Source organism: Coenobita brevimanus, chromosome 29, assembly GCF_032717465.1.
Source record: "Coenobita brevimanus isolate Jiangsu-jjx chromosome 29, ASM3271746v2, whole genome shotgun sequence".
Lineage (NCBI taxonomy): Eukaryota > Metazoa > Arthropoda > Malacostraca > Decapoda > Coenobitidae > Coenobita > Coenobita brevimanus.
Genome location: NC_136982.1, coordinates 9,043,104 through 9,061,487, shown reverse-complemented (window position 1 = coordinate 9,061,487; position 18,384 = coordinate 9,043,104). Strand labels below are relative to the sequence as shown.

Here is an 18,384-nt window from a genome sequence, read left to right as displayed (position 1 = left end):
GTGTATGTGTGTGTGTGTGTGTGTGTGTGTGTGTGTGTGTGTGTGTGTGTGTATGTGTGTGTATTTTTGGCAGCCGAAACTACACATTCAAATCTCACCAAAACTGGCACAAAAATTGCAAAAAATTCGCTGATGTGAAAAAACTTGGTACCATGACGATTGAAAAACTTTTACTACATTTAATGAGTGAACACATTTTGACCAAAAAACGCCACTCCCGGCGCCCGGCATAGGATTTCCGTAGAATTTTTGCCCATAGCTGCAAATAAATTATACATTAGCAGTAGCCATGTGTCTGTGTGTGTATTTCGGATTTGCGTGCGGACAACTTGGGTTCCAATCCCGAAGCTGCAAATAACACAATTGATTGGTTAGCGGAAAAAATTCAAAAGACATCGTTAGACTAGAACAGTATATAAACAGATCAACACGGCACTTCGATGTCGCATTGACGGCCAAGAGTGACAATGTTACACTAGAACAGCACATAAACGTGAGAGCCCTCCGCAGGAGCAAGTGCGAGGGGCCCGAATGGCCTGGGAGCACTTGTGTGTGTATATAAACATATATATATATATATATATATATATATATATATAAAGACGAAGAGGGATTATAAGAGGTCCAAGAACTCTCTATTTCAGCTTTCGCAGACTAGCGCATAGTTTTTGTGCACAGTTGTTAACTATTACTATTACCAATGACCTCAAATGACCTCCGACCCGTGACCTTAAATGACCTCGGAAGTCAACCTCACATAGCCTATGTCTGAACCTGATATTATGAGTCTCCATGCCAAAATCTGGCTCCTGGGTCCAGTCATTCGAGTGTGTACTTCCAGTGACCTAAAATGACCTCCAACCAGTGACCTCAAATGACCTCGGAGGTCAACCTCATATTGCCTATGTCCGAACTGGAGGTCATGTAAGTCTCCATGCCAAAAAATTAAGCTGCTGGGGTACCAGATGTTGCCCGGGCCAAAAAAAAAGCCAAGCACTCTGCTGGAAACCTCAAAATGACAAAGATCTGAATTTTGACCCCCTAAAACCATCCTTGGGTCATCCTGATTCAGAATACATATGAGTCTAGGGATCTCTGACCTTGATCTGTGTGTGCTTGAAGGACAAACAAACAAACAAAGCGGCTCTCATATATATATATATATATATATATATATATATATATATATATATATATATATATATAATCAGCCGTTCAAGTATCCACTGCAGGACCGGCCTATCCCGACCGAAGTCGGGACGATACAGCCAATTTATCTCTACCAAGTGGCTTAGGCTTTCTGGTTGAGATTGTACGTAGGGTGAGAAGTGCTTGTAAGTGTACTGGTAGTGTTGTAGTGGCTTTGAATGTGTGTGTAGTCTGTGAACCAAGTGTAGTCGGCCCACACAAGCCGACTGGGTGCAAACATACTTTATAGTAAGCGACACTGGTTCAACCACAGCACCCCTTGTGTCCGCCAAAATAGTAAGTGGCTGGGTGAACACTCCCAAAGTTTATTACCCTGGCGGGACGCGAACCCTGGCCCACCCGTGTACGAAACGCATACTCTACCACTGTACCACAGAGGCTCCCACCCGTGTACGAAACGCACACTCTACCACTGTACCACAGAGGCTCCCATATATATATATATATATATATATATATATATATGTCATCAGCAGATTGAGTGTCCACTCCAGGACCAGCCTATCCCGACCGAAATGGGGACGATACAGCCAATTTATCAGTACCAAGTGGCTTAGGCTGTCTGGTAGAGATTGTATGTAGGGTGAGAAATGCTTGTAAGTGTAACTGTAATGTTGGAATGGCTTTGGATGTGTGTGTAGTCTGTGTACCAAATGTAATCGGCCCGTGCAAGCCAACTGGGTGCAAGCATACTTTATAGTAAGAGACACTGGTTCAACCACAGCACCCCTTGTGTCTGCCAATGCAGTACGTGGCCAGAGGAACGCTCCCAGAGTTTATTACCCTGGCGGGGCGCCAGTGGAGTACCTGGGGGGGCGGGGGGAGGGCTGTTTGAAACTCCCTCCCAGGCCCTTAATTGAGGGGGGCCCCAAAAAGCTTTATTTTTTTTTTTTTTAATTAATATTTAAAGATATATATATTTATCATCCCGACAATCCCGGCTGAGATATTAGATAAGTTTTGAGAATTAGGGGGGCTAGGTTCTTTGCGGGGTCCTCCTAGAGGGGGGCTCCATATATATATATATATATATATATATATATATATATATATATATATATATATGTGTGTGTGTGTGTGTGTGTGTGTGTGTGTGTGTGTGTGTGTGTGTGTGTGTGTGTGTGTGTGTGTGTGTGTGTGTGTGTGTGTGTGTGTGTGTGTGTGTGTGTGTGTGTGTGAGATAAGAAATATTCTTTTGCCATGGACTTATGTAATGGCTGTGTGTACATTAAGTGCATGACATGTTTTTTAATGACTTCCCTGTGTTTACACAGAGAATGTATGATTGTGTACTGTACAAGTATATACCAGTACCGGTACTGTGTATACGGTATGTGTTTTTCTTTCTTTTGTGCTCCACTTTGGACACAGGGTTAACACTTCGCTCATTGAGGCCCAGGACTCCTCCTACGTGCTACACACTTTAATGTGTGACCACTTCGGCACTGATAATCAACAACCATACTGGTATATGCATTGACATTTCATTCAGGACTGGTGTCATAATATTTGTGAGCTTATTTTCATCACCAGTTGGTATGTCACATGAAAGAGCATTGCAGTAGGTTTCAAAGAATATCACAAAACTGTTCCCAGTTCCAGTCAGGGATTCAACTCGTTCCCACACATCACGTCTCTAACCACTCCTAATGTCTATGACTCGCCATCCTGACCATCACCATCATTATCACTTTATTTTCAAGATTATCTTTACCACATTATTTTCCCCGCACCGTCAGTTAGACCGTGGGGTCAAGGGGTAGCAATACAAAAAAAAAAAAAAAAAACAAGGTAAAGGAGGGAGATGAGATGGGAGAAAGAGATCAGTAAGATGGAAGTAATGGAAACAATGAAGAAAGTCAACAAGGAGAAAGCCACAGGAATTGGTGGAGTCTGTGGTGCAATGTTGAAGCAAGGGAGAGACCGTAGTAGACTGGATAAAGAAATTGTGCAGATTTGCCTTGGAGGAAAGTAGAATCCTGGAGGACTGAAAGTCGGGTATAATTATACCCCTGTACAAAGGAATTGGGGGAAAAAAAGTGTGTGGTTATCATACAGGCATTTGTCTTCCTAGTGTAAGAGGAAAAGTATATGGTAGGATGCTTATTGACAGAGTCACGGAAATAACAGTGGTATTAATTGGAGAAGAAAAGGGAGGTTTCAGGAAAGGAAGAGGTTGTGTAGATCAGAGATTCTTTATTTTTTTATTTTTTTATTTATTTTTTTTTTTGGCCATCACCCTGAAGGGGCATTAGGCCAGCAAGAATCAATAATCATGAAAGCCAAAATAATGATATGAAATATTTGCATTTATTTCATACGAATATTAAGTTATTATTCATGATTATAAAACACAATAAGTAATAAAGAATACATCAGTATACATGGAGAGTACCAGGACAAATACTTCCATCTATACATCACATGTAGACTCATTACTATGCTACTACAAAATAATCAAATAATTATCAAATTTATGTAAAAAAAAATACATAAGAACATATACAAATTTACTGGTCCTGAACAAAAGAAAAAATAATAAACATTTATATAAATGTTACCTCCTCCTGCGGTTCACAAATCTATTAAAGTGTATTGACGTATTCACATATGTATAAAAACTATATCCCTATATACAAAATATATATATATATATATATATATATATATATATATATATATATATATATATATATATATATATATATATATATATATATATATATATATAAGGAAACCACAACCAAGTTCATAAAATAAATCACAACTCTCTGAGTAATCTGGTCTCTTTCAGGAAAGTCATCAATTTATTAGTCACATCAACGTCCTCATCACCCAAGACAGAATCAAGTGTGAAAGGGAGTGCATTTGTCCTACAGTAGGCAGCCAGAGAGGTACGTTCCCTAGCATACCTACTGCAGTTCAAAAGGATGTGACTAATAGATAACACCGCATCACAGGTGGTACAACGCGGTGGAAATTGTCTGTTAATATATGGTAACATATGTGTTATTAGGGTGGAATTCATGCGGAGGCGGGCTAAAGTGACCTCCTCCCGTCTGTTTCCTCGGGAGGAATTGGACCAATCACATATGGTCCTTTTGACTGATGGAATTGCCAGGTCGGTCCACTGACTTTGCCACAGAAGATTAATTGATTTTTTTCCGAAAGAGAGACTAGACTGTAGCTCACGAGGAACGTCCCAAGTCTCCTCGAGTTCTACAGCCGATTTAGCTAGTACGTCAGCCTGCTCACTGCCGTAAATACCACAATGACCAGGCACCCAGATCAGAGAGAAGGATTTAACACAAGTGTGCAGCTTATTGATAATGCGGCCCAGGACCTCATGTGAATCAGTCCTACATGAATGAATTGCCTGAAGGGCGGACTTAGAGTCCGAAAAAATGACAAAACTGTTGTGATCTGAACGCAAAGCAAAGTCTATAGCTTGATCTATGGCAAATAATTCGGCAGTGAATATAGACGCATGGGGGGGCAAGCGAAAACGGATGCGGCACTCCGTAGACCACACACTCGCACCCACACATTCATCCATCTTAGAGCCATCGGTGTACAAGTGGAATGACGCTAGGTGTCTAATGAGGATCATCCGGAACAACTGTCGTACCTCCACTTCCGGCACCTTGTACTTTGCGACGGGGAGCCAATCAGTGTTGAATGTGGTGGCAAGTGACTCCCAGGGCACTATTTTTTATTGTAAAACCTGATCTCCATTAGAAAGGTCGTACCCTAATGCCTCACAGAGGAGGTGAAGCCTCACAGCCACCGGCTTCAGGGCCACATACAGCAGGTATTCCCACTGTAGGAGGATCTGATAGGTCGGAAGGCCAAGTGAGCGTTTATGGTGGATGGTGATACCGTAAGAAAATAACAGGTGGTCACGTCGTAGACGGAGGGGAGGCACATTAGCCTCCACTTCCAACTGCTCCACACGAGTACATCGAAGGGCTCCGAGACATATACGCAAGCATACGTTCTGAAGCACATCCAGTCTACGTAGGATAGCATCCGATGCTGACCCATACACCTGTGAGCCATAGTCAAGCTTAGAATGGATAAGGGACTTATACACTATCAATAAAGACGTTCTGTCTGCTCCCCACGATTTACCGGAAAGAAACTTAAGGACGTTTACTTTTTTACTACAGGAAGGAAGCAAATGATTATGTGTGTTCTCCAACTGAGCCTACTGTCAAAATATAGACCCAGGAATCTGACTGAATTTTGAAAAGGTATTGGCTGATTATCTAAAGTTAAATGCAAAGGAGGTACGTTAAGTTTATAAGTAAAAACAACACCGACACATTTAGGGATGGAAAATTTAAATCCCCACTCCAGGGCCCAACGCTGAACAGATTCAAGTGCCAGTTGAATCTGCTGTGCCGAGGATTGTGCATTGCGGGAAGAGTGCCACACTGCACAATCATCAGCATAGAGTGAGTATCTAATCGTCCTGAGGACGGAAGCAGACGACAGAATGTCATTAATGGTAACCCTGAACAAAGTAGGGCTAAGCACACTTCCTTGTGGTACCTCGTTCTCTTGGACAAATATGTCCGAAGTTATGTTACAGGGTAACCTGACAGAAAACGTTCTGTCAGTAAGGAAGTTCCGAAGGAAAATGAGCAAATTACCTCTTAAACCATAAGCACAGAGATTACGTAGTATTCCGTTTCGCCAGGTCATATCATAAGCCTTATGAATATCCAGAAAAATTCCTATCATGAATTCGCGATTGGCAAAAGCCTCGGCTATGCAATGCTCCAGGTGCACTAAATGATCCAGAGTGGACCTGTAATTACGGAATCCACTCTGTTGATCATTTAACACACCCTTCGACTCTAAAACAAAAAGTAACCTTTTATTAACCATACGTTCAAAGACCTTACATAGACAGTCAGTTAGCGCAATAGGTCGAAACGAGCTGGGACTCATAAGGCAACCGTCTCAGCGAGGTATCGGTATGACGTGCACGTAGTGCCGTGAGTTTGGGAACGCGCGAGACGCCCAAATCTCTTTGTACACCGCTAACAGCTTATTCAGGTTGGCCTGAGTAAGATGCTGGATCATACCGTACGTAATGGTGGATGGATCAGGACTGGAGCCTTTACAGGATTTAAGGGCAAGGAGAAGTTCATCTAACGTAAATTCGGAGTTGTAGCTGGTCTCTCCGTCTTCCGTGGCAAAGTCTAAGGTTTGCAGCTCAGCCGTACGCTTATGGTGGAGAAAGCAAGGATCATAGTTGGCTGAGCTGCTTACCTGGGCAAAATGGTTGGCGATAGTATTGGCAATATCCACGGGATCGTCAGTGACATTCCCAGGCACCTTAAGTGTGGTGATTGGTGACCGGGTGTACTTGTTCTTTAGTACATTTATGGTGGACCAGACCTGACTTAGTGGAGTGGAGCGATTCACCGTGGACACAAAACTACGTCAGTTAGTCCATTTTGCCGCTTTAATTGTTCTCCTTGCCTCAGCCTTAGCTGCTTTGTAGGCAATAAAGTTTGATTCTGTTGGCTGTTTCTCAAAAATCCTGTATCTCTTGTTGCGCTTTGTGAGTGCTTGTCGGCAATCTGGTGTCCACCACGAAACTCTACGCTTGTTTGGAATTGTAAATGTCTTGGGAATAGCAGCCTCAGCTGCGTGTATAATGGAAGTCTGTAGGTGTGAAACTTTCTCGCCAACGTTATCTCCCGATATATCTAGATTGGCGACCCATGAGTAGTACCCCCAATCTGCTTTCTTAAAGTTAAATTTAGGTGGTGGAGGAGGATGAGAATCGTCGCGTGTATAAGAAAGACAGATTGGAAAATGATCGCTACCCATCAGGTCGTCACATGGGTCCCAAGAGATGTTAGTGTGTATATCGGGAGATGACAAGGACAGATCTATACATGACATGTTACCAGTGCGGTCATCTACACAAGTCGCTCTACCATTGTTTAGAAGACAGAGGTTTGACTGCAGTATGAGGTCAGCTACTTGCTCCCCCCTGCCATCACTACTCAAGCTTCCCCATTGACAGCGATGGGCGTTAAAATAGCCTAAAATTAATTTATGACCCGGAAGTTGATGGGTTAGTGAAGTGAAAGCATCACCATCAATGGGACCACGGGGAGGACAGTAGATAGAGCAAATCGACAGATACGTGTTATTAAATTTTACTCTGCACGCGACAGCTTCCAGAGTAGAACTTAGAATCACTTCCGTTTGTGGGTGTGATTTGTGGGTGTATATGGCGACTCCGTGACCATCATATCTTCTATACGAATGGTAGTGTTTGAACTGTGGAGGATCTGGGTGATCCACCAAGCGCATCTCCTGTAAACAAACAACATCTGGCCTGTGTATAGACAGCAAAATTGCTACATTGTGGAATTTATTCCCAAGAGTCCTACAATTCCATTGTAACACAGTGAATGTGACGGTTTAAGATTTACGAGTGGGGCCAGTGTGCTTAGCTTTTTTATACCGCCCGCTGCCAGGCAAGTGGCTACCGGGGGACCTATCCCGGTGCTTACTAATGGAAACCTCCATACATTGATCTTCAATAACTAGGCTCCCAGAGCTCTCCGAGGAAGAACTAAACTTTTTCTCCCTTGCTGGACCAGGAGCAGGAAGGACATGAGGACGTGGCTGTTTTGAAAGGGTGGTCATATTACTCTTACTAGAGTTGTCAGACTTCTGTTTAGGCTTTACTGACTGAGAGGCAGCAGCAGCCTGAGAGTAGGATGTTGCAGTGGGGATGTCACTTTGAGAGTTGGATTGGACAAGAGGCTGAGATGGAGAGGCAGAGTGTGAGGCAAGAGGAACAGGTTCAGGGTCAGTCTGTGTTTCAACACAGCACATCACGGGACGGGACATTACCGCCGAAGCATAGGACCTATTCGGCGTGGGAGTTGCATGCAACTCCTTCACCTTTTTCCTAGCTTCGTAGTAGGAAATGCCCTCTGTTGCTTTCACTACACAGGCCTCCTTCTCCTCCTTCCACTTGGGACAATCCCTAGAGGAAGTGGAGTGTGCGCCCTTGCACTGAAAACAATGTACCATCGCCGATGTACAGTGTTCAGCATCATGTCCCTGTGTTGCACATTTGCCACACACTGACTGGGAAGCCCGACAAGTCTTGTCACCGTGCCCATATAATTGACACCTTAAGCAACGAAGTGGATTGGGGATATAAGGCCTTACGTTAACAATTTCGTAGCCAATTTTGACATAGTCCGGGAGTGAAACTTTGCCAAAAGTCAAGACAATAGTAGCAGTCTTCGTCCTCACGTCTTCGGAATATCTAGTAATAAACCGGGCACCGATTACGTCCTGCTGAGCAAGTTCCCGTATGATCTCGTCCTCTTCCATAATAACCATGAGATCCCTGCAGGTGATAACACCTTTGCAGGAATTTATGGAATACGGGATCCTCGGCTCGACATCATATTCGTGGAACTTATGCAGTTTCATTAAGTCTTTAACCTGGGATGTGTTTACAGTTTTGATAAGAAGGTCTCCATTACCAAGTTTTTTTTACTTGTTCCACCTCCCCAGCACAGTAATCAATCACTTTCTTGATGATGAAAGGCTTGATACTGCTCAAGGGAGTGGAACCGAGAGCATGGAGAGTCACAAACTGGGCATTATGTACAGGAATGTCAAGGGTGGTTCGAGTCTGGGGCCGTTCTGTCTGGAGGCTGTCAGTCTGTGGTTCAGTCGGGTGTCGGTCAGGATCGCCTCCCCCCCTGAAGGGGGGGGGAGGCAGTAGGGGCGTCTGACATAGTACCACTCCCCCCTAACGGAGGAAGTGGGAAGGAGGAGAGAAAACGACCAAGGGACAATCAACCTGGGACCAAACACCAATGTCTGAGGTTGCCCTCTCAAACCACTCCAGGGAGGCCCGACCGTGTCAATTCACGCCCCAGAGCGATCAGTGGGGGGGGACCCTCCGTGGGTGATAAGTAAAGGTAAACTCAGAAAAAGACACAAACACCTATTGTGTCTCTAACAGGGAGGGGAGGAAAATGAGTACTATCTAGCCTAACTTTATTTAAAAAACACCCTAGTGGCTGAAAAAAACAAAAGCTAATGCCGGTGAGGCAGCCCTATGCTAGAGGAGAACTAGAAAACACGTCCACACTCTCCACGACCATGCATAAAAGTGAGATTCATCTTGAGGTATTGAGTGTAAAAGTTTCTATAGAAGGGGAAAGAAGTTGTATGCTGCCTTCATGGATTTTGAGAAAGTATAAGACAGAGTGGACAGACAAGGAATGTGGAAAATATTTAAAATGTATTGAGTAATTGGGAAGCAGCTGAATGCCATGAACAATATGAATAAGGGCACTACGGCTGTAGTGCTTGTGGTTGGTGAACTAACTGAATATTTCCATCTGAATGTTGGATTGGAACAGGATGTGTCATGTCGCCATGCTTTTTCAATATGTATATGGATAGGGTTATAAAAGAGATACATGGTGGGGCAGTGGATGTTGTTTGCGGATGATACTGTATTATTAAGACGAAAGGGAATCGCACAGCTTGGTAAATGAACTTGGGAGAGAATGTAAGTAACGGAATCTAAAGGTGAATGTTGGGATGAGTAAAGTTCTGTCTTTGAGAGAAATGAAGTCAGTGAATGTACAGTGAGGCTGGCTGGTGAGGAAATGGAAGATATGAGTGTCTTTAAGTACTTGGGTAGTATGATGAGTGAAACATGGACGTTTAGAGGATGAAATGCCTGAAAGGGTTCAGCAGGGAAGTAAAGTTGCTGGTTCACTGAAAGCGGTGATAAATGGGAAGTTGAGCTTGGAAATAAGAAAATCGCTGGATGATAGTAATGCGATAAGCGAAGCTTGAATCTTCTTAGAAGGATGTAAGAGTGAGGGCAAAGAAAATGAGTTATTTGAGAGGAGCATGTGGAGTTACATGGAGAGACAGAGTGATAGAGGAAATGAAAGAGCATTGTGGTGTGGAAGCGGGTGTGATAGAGAGCGTTAGGAGAAATACACTGAGGCGGTTTCGCCATGGAAAGGTTTGGGAGTGAAGACTAACTAGGGGAGTGTATGTGAAGTGGAAGGGGGAGACCGAAGATGAAATGGTGGAATGAAGTAGAGAGGTACATGAGTCAGTGGGGTGTAAGTTATGGGAGGGCAGCGAAATGGCAGGAGACAGGGTGACATGAAGGCAATTTGTTTGTGGCCTCCTCTTATGGGATTAAGCCTCCTGGCTATAAATAGAAATTTATCCACCCAAAAGGTCAGAACGCCGAAGTTTTAGGGACCTCGAATATAACCCTCACTAAATAGTCTAGTTCACAATATATTACCTTATTCATTTACACCAGTAATCCTATAGTGTCTGAATTTAGCATATTAAGATCATACCTCTTGCACTCACAACATTATATTAGACTTACGAACCCAGGCAGGTATTTTAAAATGTCTCATTCAAAACTGTAAATTTATATCTTAAAGGATTACTATACATCTCTCCCCCCCTCAGTAACAAATGCATCTTCATATCTTGATAATAAATTTGTTGCTTAGACTACTACTACTACTACTACTATTACTACTACTACTACTACTATTACCACAACTACTACTACTACTAGTACTAGTTGTAGTAGTAGTAGTCGTAGTAGTGGTAATAGTAGTAGTGGTGGTAGAAGTAGTAGCAGCAGTTGCAGCAGCAGCAGTAGCAGCAGCAGCAGCAGCAGCAGCAGTAGTAGTAGTAGTAATAGTAGTAGTAGTAGTAGCCCCAGGTTCATCTGAAATGTGAATCCTGTGAACTGCAGACTGAAGCTGTCCCCTCCGGCAGTCAACCATCCTCCTCTAGGGGAAAAGGGAAGGAACTGAGGGACGTTGCTACAACCAGGTAGTATTTCAGCCCGGGCATATTGGTGCCACCCCATGAAGACATCCCTCACCAGCAACACTGAATATAATTCAATACCACTTTAGAAACCTATTTTAAGTTTTTCCAAATTTATTACACACGCGAAGCAAGTGATGGTGTTATGTTCTGAGTCGTTTGTGTGTACGTAGGAGTTGTGTGTTTACAAAACTCACATAACCAACTTGAGGGACAGCATAAAAGGAAACGCACTGTTTAGAACAATAGGTCTAAGGATGAAGGTCACAGGCCCAGGTCAGAGACTGACCGAACAAAATCAGCCTAATCAGTTTTATATGATTTACAACAGACTTGGAGGAAGGGATCAGGGTAAGGAAAGAATGAAGTGAATCAGTTTTTAGAGAAATCAATCAAAAGTCAAGATCAATGTGCAAGGACAAAATTTGACCGTGTGTGTGTGTATATATATATATATATATATATATATATATATATATATATATATATATATGTGTGTGTGTGTGTGTGTGTGTGTGTGTGTGTATGAACAAAACGACTCAGTTTTAATCCAATTTCAACCAAAGCATTGGTTGGTGGTCGGCGAAGGAGTAAAAGTACTTTTTAGGACAACAGGTTATACATCATATTTACAAGTCAAGGCCAGCTTCAAGTTATCATTCGATTTAGACCATACCTTATGGAATATTTGATCATAAGGTGAGAACATAAAAATTCGATTTTTGGCCAGTGACAAAAAGTTCCATGTCACAGGGATATGTAAAGGCCAACGTCCTTGGCAAGATCAACATCTCTCTTTCATCTGACATGAATCAAACTTGTTGGAAGGCTCTGAAAAGAATGAAAGGACTAAATTTTTCCAACTACCAGTGAAATAAGAACGTTACTGGGCAAAGTCAAAGTTCGACCTGTGTGTCCGTCAACAAACAAAATGACTATAATAGTTTTGATTTGATTTGGACCAAACATGATAGATGAGCTGGGAGTCCCTGAAAGGTTAACCCGCCATGTGCCAGTGCCATTTTGAAACGGTCTGACATAATACCCCGGCCAGTGCCAGTGCTGGTTTAAAACTGCTTAAATTTCAAAAATTTATTGTGACTGCATTTTTCAAGCTCTGCGTGCAGAAACTGGTGTGCTTGTAGGGCAACACTTCCTCTATTGCCCCTCATGCGGCCAGGCCAATATACCCATGCGCTCCTGCCTCACGCTCGCTCAGCCTCACTCTGCTTTTGTCAGCCATACAGTGCAGTGATGTCTTGCTGCAGTCTCTCTGACAAGGAGATTCATGAGCTTCTGAAGGTCCCTTACACTGGAAGAGCGATGTGGAGGATAACGACATGCAAGATAATGACTAGGTCCAGCCTTAGGAGGAAAGTAGTAATCATGACGAAATTCCCTCACCACGAAAATAAAGGTATGTGGGCTACACTAGGGCAACATGTGGAATGAGATCACCTGCACGTCGTCGTCTTGCACATCATGACGATGAGGGGGAAGGGGAGGCGGAAGGTTGTCCAGTAGTTCAGGGGTGGTTGGGGAAACCTAAGATTTCCCTACGTGGGGAGGAATGTGTGAGGAGGAAGAGGGGCCGATTTGGGAAAATTCCATTGTTGTGGGAGAGTGAGTCATCTCGTCCACGCTCTCTCTCGCCTCCAGCTCAACCCAGCACCTCAGGACAAAGCATTGCCGCCTTCCCCACACCCAGCACCTCACGTGAAACTCTTCCCCCATCCCCCACACTTCCCCATGCTTCCCCACGGCCCGAGGACGACGGAGACGGTGATGATGATGAGGAGGAAACGACGTGGGAGTGGGAGGACGGGAGTGACTCTGTCCCCCACATTCACCCGTTCACCCACGAAAATCAGGCCAGGTGTACTGTTCCTGAACTAAACCATAGTTCAAGTAGGCTGGACTTTTATAGGAACTACTTCCCTGTTGAGTTCGTGTTGAAAATTGTTGCATTAACAAATGCCTTTGCAGCGTTTGAGCATGGGGGAATGACACATACACCACACAGCCGATTGTTCTAGCCTGACGTGACCCTGAATGAAATGTACGTGTTCCTAGTACTTGTGCTTTTGATGGGGATATTGATAAAAAAAAAATCAGCTTCCTTCCTATTGGACTGTTGATCCAGTATGGCGAAACCATTTTTTGGCAAGGTGATGGGGAGAAATTGATTTCAGTACATCCTAAGCCACCTACATTTTTTTTGACACCCTTGATCCAGCTAACTCTAACAACATGGACAGGATGAGGAGCTAGTCTCTGAACACCGAAAGAAATTCCCTACCTCCTCTCCATACCAAGACCTCTTCTTAGACGAAAGTCTCGTCTTATGGAGAGGTTATATCGTTTTCCGTCAGTATATCCCCAGCAGAAGACACTAATTTGGATTCAAAATCTTCGTGATGTGCGACTGTAAGACTGTGTATGTGCAGGACATTGTCCTGTACACAGGCGTTCAGATGGACATCACAGAAGACATGCTTGGGACTCTCAGGGGCTGTGGTAAATACAATGATCGAGGAATACCTTCACCGAGGGCATGTCCTCTACCTGGATAATTGGTACACAAGCCCCCTTCTCGCCAGGTACCTTCACCTGCAGGAAACTGGTCTGTGCGGCACCATAAAGAAGACCCGTCGGCACATGGTGAAGGTGGGGAGGAAGCTTCAGAAAAACGAGGTTGTTTTTTCCAAGGCGAATAATATCCTTGCAACAGAATGACACCACAACCGCGAAGTCTTCCTCCTCTCATCTGTTCATCGGCCCCTTGAACACCGCACGGACAGTATAGATTACAGGGCAGAAAGGCGGTGCCACGTCTGAAAACCAGAACCTGTCTTAGCTTACAATGTGAATATGCAACAGGTGGTTCAGTCGGACACCATGATTTCCAGCGTGGACTGTGCCAGGCCTACGATGAGGTGGTGTAAAAAATTATTCTTCCATCTCGACATCACTGTCCTCAACGCTCACTATCTCCATGCACATACCACTGGCATCCAGGAGACCTTCGAGGGCTATACTAGTGAGCTGGTGTGGGAGATAGTGGGGAGATATGGGGAAGACAGAAGTGCTGCACACCACCACCACACCACTGCCACACCTATCCGCCTCACCGCCAGACACTTGCCCAGGATTGTCCCTCCAAGTGCAACACATCAAAATCCCCAGCGGAGGTGTCACGTGTGTGCAAACAGCACTGCAAGGCCACGTACTCAGCGGAAGGACTAAAGGTATATGTGTGCAGAGTGTGACATAGGACTATGTATATTCCCATGCTTTGAGTAATACCACACTCTCGGTAACTATTGAGCAACAATAAATGGTAATCACGAGCGACAGAAAGACACTCAAAAAGTGTTGTAAGTACAGAAAAAGACGCTCAGAAAGCGTTATAAGTACTGCATACAGTGAAGGCATGTTTTAAATAATTTCTCGTAAGTGTAAGGACTGAACGTACTGAGTAAAGTTTTACATATGTTCTCGTAAATGTTAGACGATGTATTCACAGTGAGATGCACAAAAATACTCTTATAATGTCTGTGTATACTGAAGGCATGTTGTAAATAGTTTATCTTAAGTGAAAGGGCTGTACATTGTGAAGTCAAGTTGTGCATATTTTCTCGTAACTGTTAGACAGTGCATTTACTGTGATTCATACAGTGTTGCAGCAGTAAGTGATTTATTTGCGAAAAAGAAGACGCACCATTTATGAAATACTAAGAAAAAATTTATTTTTTGTGTGTGTTAAGTAGACAGAAAACTTTACAGAACATTCCTATACCTTCCCAGAGTCACACTGGCAAGATACCTGAGTTTGCCTTGCATAGAAAACGGGTTTTCTCTCACGTCTGCTGAGGATTCCTTGCCAGTACACACCTGCGGGAGGGTGGAGGGACTATGACAAACGCACATCTGACCTCCAGTGATTTTTTTTTGGTTATATTCGTTTTTTTCACATCAAAATCTATCATTTTAACAAACAAACAAAATCGATAATTGGCCGGCACAGGGGTGACACACAGGGCTAAAAGTGTCCGGCATGTGGCAGGTTTATTTAATATGTCAGTGAACAATAGATCAAAGATCAGTCTTACATGGCAAGATCAGCATAGGGATTTTATCCAACATAGACAAATCTTTCTACAAGGGTTCAACTAAAAACAAAAGCAAATGGAGTCAACTTTTAGTGCCACCCATCAGAGATCAAGGTCACAGGCAAGGTTCATAGGTAATGGACACTGGGCAAAGTCAACTCAGTTCTGTTTTGACTTGAACCAGGGTTTTTATATGTGTTACAGGTTAAACAAGAGTGAGGTAATTCGATTTTGAGAGTAGGCTAATCTGTCTAAGGCAAGACCACTGAGCAAAGTCAAATATTTGGCTCTTAGAACAATTAGTTGGCTCGTATGTTCGATTCTCTGAGTGCTGCTTTTTGTTTATGTTTTAAAACGGTAAAGAATATGTAAAGACTTTGAATATCTTGCCTAACGACGTTTTGGCGTATTCCCACTTATCCCTCAGTCGATCTGGACTTTAGCTAGATTATTGTGGTGACCATCAACTAGCTTCGATCGCTACAATCCCCTACATCAAGTCATTGTCATGAACAGATTTATTAGGATTGTCCCTAAGCAGTTTAACAAAGCGACCTGTCATAACTACTCACTGTGATGGTAATTTTTACCTGCATCACAGGACACCATGTACTGTAATTGATGGCAATGCAAAGTCATCTTGTTTTTGTTCTTGTTGTTGTTAGACGAAATCTTTCTGTACCTTCACTGTAATTAAATCATTAATCCTACAGTATCCATATTAACAAAGAATATCTTCATGATTTCTCCCCAACTCCCAACTCATCTCACGTGCTTCTTTGTTCCCCAAGCCTAGTCATTATCTACCCCTCCCCCCTCACCTTCGTTAGTTCCCCTCTATAAGGATATTTTGAAATAAACCTTCGCTGCGCTCAGTTCATTCGTCAAATAACACCTATTTTCATGCAGTATGTTTCTACCACCAGCCTCATTGCCCACTTAATTTTCAGCCCATCCCACCCATTCCATTATCCTCCAAACCCACTCATTTACTTACCCATCGTTTGACCACGCGACATGTTAACTATTCTGTGTCAGTGTATATAGGTTGTTCCTAGTTCACAAGTCTGGTTTACTTACATTTTCTTCAGCCATATGCTTCTCTTCGTGCCTCAGTCATATGTTTACCAGCTGCGTCATGAGTTGATGTGTGACGAATCCCCAACAGTTTAAATAGTGAGAAAACACCAGCTTAAATAGAAGAAAACACACACATACACACACACACACACACACACACACACACACATACACACACACACACACACACACACACACACACACACATACACACACACACACACACACACACACACACATACACATATAACTTGTACATAAATAACTAATAAATAAGTGTTGAGGATCTTCAACATTTCTTTAACCTGCGGAGTCCCGTTGATGTGAATTAACATACACACGTTTTGTCACTGCCAATCCCGTCGACGTACATAAACGCGAATCAATTGCAAGGTCCCTAATTTGCACAATTTTCAATTTTCGCGAGTGATTTTTGGTACAAATACACTGGACACCTTCCTCTACAAGATGCCAGACAGGGACAATTCCTTACCCAGCATGACCTCCCCTCCCTCTGCACGCCATTGTCTCAGCAATTCACCTGTTATCAGTGACCTGGCCAGTAAAGCCATGTCATGCCACAGAACGAAATTCAGGGCCAGAGTGATTCCCCAATCGATGACAATGTGAAGGACAAACTTTACATAGCTTTAGCCCCTTAAACGCGGCCGTGTACGGCCGATCCCCCCCGTGTGGCGGGGTTGTAGCGGGGTCTGAGTACCTGTGGGAAAATATTTGCCAAAAATCACAGATTAACCCTAGAACATTAAAATTTTTATAGCATATAGTACTTACATTCAGCTTTCTCCTGAGACAGATGTTGAGCCTTCGTGTACTACCAAAGGACTTGTGAAGACTTGCAAAGTTGGGTAACAAAGTCTTCACTTTCACACCTCCAGAAACCCGGTTTTCTTTCTACCACAGCCTCAATCTGTCACAGTACACTTTATACAACAACGTACAGGTAGTTTGGAATCCTTATTTGTACAATAAGCACTGAAAATAAGGCTATAATGAACGGAGCGCACGGCCGACATGCAGCGCGGCGGCGATCTTCCCGTCACTGAACACACATTTCCCTTTTCACGGCTAAAAACATGTATGCTACATTATTTTCCTTCATAGTACTTCGCAAAGGCTCGCTTGGCACTATTACGGCCCTAAAAATCACTGTCACTGCCAGTATTGTGAAGCTGGAATGAGGAAGACCACCGCGGCGCGAGTTTATTCAGTCTTACGGCAGGCACTTTATTCTCGCTCCGATCGGCCACTCGCACTTCATTTCTATCGCTCACTTTCACTCTAGCTGTCAGTTTTTTGCCTTATTCATCAGTGTCACTGTCATTTTTTATAAAAATAATATTTTCTACACAACAAACTGTCACTGTCAGAACATAGAATAGAAACATATGCTTTCAACTTCTTACACTGGAGTGACTTGTCACTCGCAATACTTATATTATTACTATGTACAATTATTTACACAAAAAAACACTGTCACTGTCAGTGCTTTTACAAATACATACACTAATTTACACTCATCAGACTGTCACTGTCAGTACGTAAAAGAAAACTAAACACTAGTATCACTGTCACTCTCAGTATTATTTTCAAGATTCTTACCCTTATTTTCAATAGCCAGTCAGGCTGTGGTAGTCAAAGAAACACGGGTAAGCACAGAGGGGAATTCTGCACTCTTTGCACTGCAAGGAGGTGCGCCTAAATGTTCTGTCCTGCCTGGTAGTGTGGCTGCACACATGACACCTCCTGAGTGCTTTTCCCCTCTTGGCAGTGGCAGGAAGTGGCTCCAGGCGGTGTCGCTGAAGGTAGGGCTGACACTGTAGGCGGTCTGGAGGTGTGTGTGGGTGGCGCCTGGGACATGATGGCAGTACCTGCCCAAAATGCTGAAGCAGCTGGTACACACAAGTCTTTGAAAATCGTCGGAGAGAGTAGTTTGCTGGCTTCCTGTTCTTGATCTTATACAGGATGAAGACGTTCAGCATGCACATATCAAGCAAGTGCAAGAACACCTTCCTGTACCAGCGACGGTTTCTCCTCAGGCAATCTATCTCTCCGATCATCATGTCAGACTTGT

General features: G+C 43.4%; 1 protein-coding gene across 1 annotated transcript in view; it reads right to left on the bottom strand.

The window, feature by feature from the left end:
• The window catches only part of LOC145394919 (advanced glycosylation end product-specific receptor-like), a 263,707-nt gene that overhangs the window by 67,765 nt on the left and 177,558 nt on the right, over positions 1–18,384 (bottom strand). The gene's annotated exons all lie outside the window — the stretch shown is intronic.